This window comes from Meriones unguiculatus, chromosome 7, assembly GCF_030254825.1.
Source record: "Meriones unguiculatus strain TT.TT164.6M chromosome 7, Bangor_MerUng_6.1, whole genome shotgun sequence".
Classification (NCBI taxonomy): domain Eukaryota; kingdom Metazoa; phylum Chordata; class Mammalia; order Rodentia; family Muridae; genus Meriones; species Meriones unguiculatus.
In genome coordinates this window covers 41,823,618-41,828,396 of record NC_083355.1, presented here as the reverse complement: position 1 = coordinate 41,828,396, position 4,779 = coordinate 41,823,618, and positions in this window count along the sequence as shown.

Here is a 4,779-nt window from a genome sequence, read left to right as displayed (position 1 = left end):
TTCAAACCTTATTTAGAGCAAAATATAATATAAACAAAGTTAAAAGACAAAGGTAACATCTAGAAGAAATTGTTGCAACATACAAAGGGCCAGTATCCACACTACATAGAGAACTCTTGCAGATAAATTAAAGGCCACCTGTCTCTTAGGAAAAAAGGAATAAAGGACAATAAATGTAAATTCACAGAAACAAAACCACAACAAAACAACCAAAAAAACTATTAATGGCCAAAGCACAAATGAAAGGTTTTCAACTTTATTAAAAATGGAAGAAATGTAACTTCAACAGTCAAGGACTCTCAGGAGGCTGTGGACTCTCAGGAGACTGTGGCGCTCCTTCAGTGAGATTCCTTTTTCCTTTCAAGACTTTAAAACTACATTTGTGTGTGTGTGTTTGTGTGTGTGTGTACACATAGGTGCATGCCTATGTGTCCGTGTGATGGTCAGAGGACAACTTAATGGGACTCAGTCTCTCCTTCCACTATGCGGGTCCCAGGATCAAACGCAGGTTTTCAGGCTTGGTGACAAGAGACCCTGAGCCATCTCTCTGGCTCTGATTCCGCTTCTCTTGTTTATTTGTTTGTTTTGTCTTTTAAAGACAAGGTCTCTGTATGTAGCCCAGATTGTGCTGGGACTCACTGTGCAGTCCTTACACCTACAATACTCTGCCTCAGTTTCCCAAGAGGTGGGATTTCCAGGAGTGCACCACCGGTCAATATTCTTCTGTGGGGTGTGTCAAGCCCCTTCCTCTTGAGAAAGGAGTCTGCCTCTGCTCACGCTTCCTTCGGAAAGCTCCTTCTTCGTCACTGTAGCCTAGTAGATGGAGGCGTTGGGAATCCTGGCAGAGCTCAGCTCAGGAAGCCAGGCGAGGTCTTCCTCCTGGTGACAGACTGTTCACTCCTCTCATTAAACCAGGCCCTCGGCGTTCTCTCCTAGGACCAGAAGCCCTATTCTGACACTCACCTGGATTCTAGCATCTGCAGTGTTGACTCAGAAAGCATACCCACCCTTCTGTGGACAGAGCTGGGCTGGCGTTGGTCCAGGTGGCCACAGCTAGTGTTTGAAGAGGCCTGGGAAGCTGAGGGGTTAGAACTGCTACCTGCCTGCTAGACTCTGCCCAGCGCTGGCCAGGTGTGGAAATCCCTGGAGCAGGGTCTGCCAGATGCCAGTCTGTGGGGCCCAAGCAGGAGAGGTTTCCATGCTTGGAGCCCCTGTGCCATGGAGTAGGCAGGGCCATCGTCTGTCAAGTTACGCATGTATGTGAAGTGTTGGGGTGGGGGTGGGGGGTGTATGCTTGTGTTTGTGTGGGTGTGTTTGGGCTCATGAATGGAGGCCAAAGGTCAATGTATGATGTCTTCCTCACTCTCTCCTCGCCTCATTTTCTGGGACAGTTTCTTTCTGAATCTAGAGCTGGTTTGGCAGCGGTGACTGGCTGGGAAGCTCCAGAGATCCACCTGTGCCTGGGTTCAAGCTGCTGCACTCGGGTTTTTCTGTGGATTCTGAGGCTTGAATTCAGGTCCTTCTGCTTGTGTGGTGAGCACTTTACTGACTGAGTCTTTTTTTCACCCACCCCTGATCTCCTACTCTGTCTCTCTCTCTCTCTTTCATTTTAGACAGTGTCACTCTGTGGCCCTGGTTGGCCTGTAACTCTCTGTGTAGACCAGACCGGCCTTGAATTAACAGCAGTCCCCCTGCCCAGCAATTCCAACAGGCACAGTTCGCCATGCTTGACATGCCTGTCCAACTCTGCTTCTGTAGACTGGGCCCTGCTTTCCAAAGTGAGTTCCTAAGATTGAGCCTGCCCTTCCACACACGAAGGCCCTGAGGAAGGTTTGCAGAGGGGTCCGGGACTCTCAGCGTCCGTGAGGCCCTGGGTTCAGGCACCAGCACGCTGCCTCCCGCAGACTACCCCAGCATGAAATGCTGTAGGCCAGGCCACACGGCAGAGACTGACTGGAGGGATCTGGTCACAGGGAGGGTATGCCGGTGGAACAGCTAGACCAGAGCCTCCGGGGAGCCGGCCAGGGAGGTCCGCCCCTGTTCTGGTTGGCTGACCCTTGGGAAGTGCAGGGAGTTTCCAAGCTTGCTGGGGAGGGTCTGTGGGGGAGGATGGGGCAGAGTCCTCCAGGCCTTGGATGGCTGCTGTGCTCAGGTCTTAACCCCTCCCCACGGGGATCGGAGTGGGTGAGAAGCGTCTCTAAGAGCAATGAGTTTTTCTGTTGCAGAATACGCAGGTGCCCCCTCTCGCTCCTCAGGCTTGTCCAAGGCTATGGTGGGGCACGGAGCTACGGCGTGTGGCTGGCCAGAGCCCTGTGTGAGCCTCTGCACACTTGTAAGGGTGTGTGGGTCTGAGCAGCACCGGTGTGCAGATGTCTGTGACTGTGGGTGTCTGTGGCTGTGTGTGTGAAGGGGCTGGGAGAGCCGGTTCGCAGGAATGTGGGGGAGTGCTCTGCAGGGTCCTTCCAGGGCTCTGAGCACAGGGGTCACCCACTCTTGTCACAGTCTTGCTCCCCCTCCCCTTGTTCCTTCACAGCACACCTGTGTTGCAGGTTGAGGCTGAGTCCTCCTGGGCCTCCAGCTTCCAGACAGCGAAGGCTGGAGCCTACCCCTGTAGGCACCTTCCCTGCTGGAGAGGGACCAAGCCCTCTCCATCCTCTGCCAGCCCCTGCCTTCCTCAGAATCGGGGAGAGAGGCCCCCAAAGAGGTCTGATTGCAGGGGCTGATCTTGAACCCTAGACTTGGCCTGGTTCCACCTACCTAACAAACTCTTTCCTGACTTGCAGGCGTCCCTGACAGGCTTGGGAGCTGCTGCCTCAGTGGCCTGGCTGCTATGGCTGCCCATAGCTGGCAGGGGGAGAAGTAGGAAATGGGGACTTCCCCTGCCCAGGGTCTCAGTCACAGGAAAGGGGAGACATCTAAAGTTGGCTCAGAAATGTGGGCCTATTTGCTGAAACTAAAGTGAGGTAAGGCCAGAGAGATGGAGGCGCTACCTCAGTCACAAAGAGTGGCCCACAAGAGAACTTGGAGAGGGGCTCTGAGGACAGTGTGTCCTGCTGGCCTCCAGGGAAGAAGGCACTTCTGTGCTCCTGGCACATTCATGGCTTTGTATGACATTCCCTGTACCAGAAACCAAGGGCAAGGCTCCATTTGGCAGGCCATCGTGATGTGTCCCCGTCTCTTGATTTTCCACAGGATTAGGGAGCTCACGCCTTGAGTCTCAGCTGCCAGGAGACAGCCTAAACCTCCTGCTATACTCTCCCTGAACGCAGCAGTGATGGGGTGTGCATGCCTAGCAGGGTGGTCCTAGGCTAGCAGGCCTGATCTACCTGCTGCAGCCTGGAGTGACCAGGCTACTGTTCTGGCCCTGACCCAGGCGGACTGGCCCTTCCTTCCAAGGCCAGCTCGGTCCATGTGCTTTATTACCCAGTTAATGATGGTGATTAGGGCCAACTAGTGCTGCCTGCTGCCCGGCCCTCCTCAACCCAGCTTGCTGAGGAGGGCAGGGTCTGAGCACCTGCATGGCCCAGCTCTGGCTCTAGCCTGGCTGGTGTCCATCTGCCCTAAAAAAGACAGGGCTAGTAAGCCAGCCCGCTAGCCCCAGGACAGTGTGACCTCAGTCTGTACCTGCCCCTCTGAGCAGGGCTAACAAGATACAGAGTTGATTTGGTGGCACTCAAAAGGCTGAGGCAGGAGGATTACAATGAGCTCAAGGCTAGCTTAGTCTACATAGTGAGTTCCAGGACAGCTCAGGCTACACGCAGGAAATAGATGAACAGGCGGTTGTTGGGGCCCAGTGAAGTCCTCCGCAGTGCTGGTGCCCATAGTAGCAGAGAAGGTCCTCCTGGGAGCCCACTGCATTGTGGGGGACTGTCCCCGGAGGCTTTAGGGGGGCCTTCCCGTGGTTTATGGCTGTACTTCATGTGTAAGGAATGTCATGGGGGGCGGGCAGCGCCACTCTCCTGACACACCTCACTCCCCCTGGATGCCTGGCATGTCCTGTCAGGATCCATGGCCCCTGGAGACACCTCCCGGCTGCTCTCCCCTGGGATACCCAGCTCTGTAAGGACAGCAAATCCCAGCTAGGAGACAAGAGCAAAATATTTTCTGCCTTCCTAGCTGGTCCTCCTTTTCACAGATCTCTTTTTCCTCTTTCTGCTGCAGAAGAGAGCTGGGTAAGTTCTAGGAAACTCTCCAAAGGAAGCCCAGGCTTACACGGCACCATCTGCACTGAGAGTTGGGGCAGACATAGAGATGGATTTCCAGCCAAGGAGAGGCAGGTGATGTGGTGTCGTCCGTCTCCCCACCCCCTTGCCAGATACTCGAGTATCCGGGGTCTACACAAGTGTGGAGTGAGGTAAGGAAGGAGGCAGATCGCTGCATACTTTCTGGCTCTGGACTCTGAAGGCGATGGCAGGTTTGAGCCTGCTAATTGTCTAACCCTCATCTCGCTTCCTGAGGGCTGCCATTTTGGATGAGGGTCCATCTTTCCAAGCACTCAGCATGGGTCAGCCTGTCTCCTCTGGTCTGGTGGGACCGGTTTTTCCAGCCGGAGAAAGGGTCGGCGAGGAATTGGCAGGGGGCAGAGGGTTTTATGTAAATGTCCAGGGAGTGCTCTGGGAACGGGGAGGCCGGTTTTCCCAAAGGCACGCAGGGACTGGCAGCTCCCAATTAGCCGCCGGTGAAGTCACCGCAACTTTGCTAGGTGGCTGCGCCCACTCCAAACGGCCTGGCAGGGGTGCCCGACCTCTGCTTCTGAGCACCGGGGAAACACACCCGGAC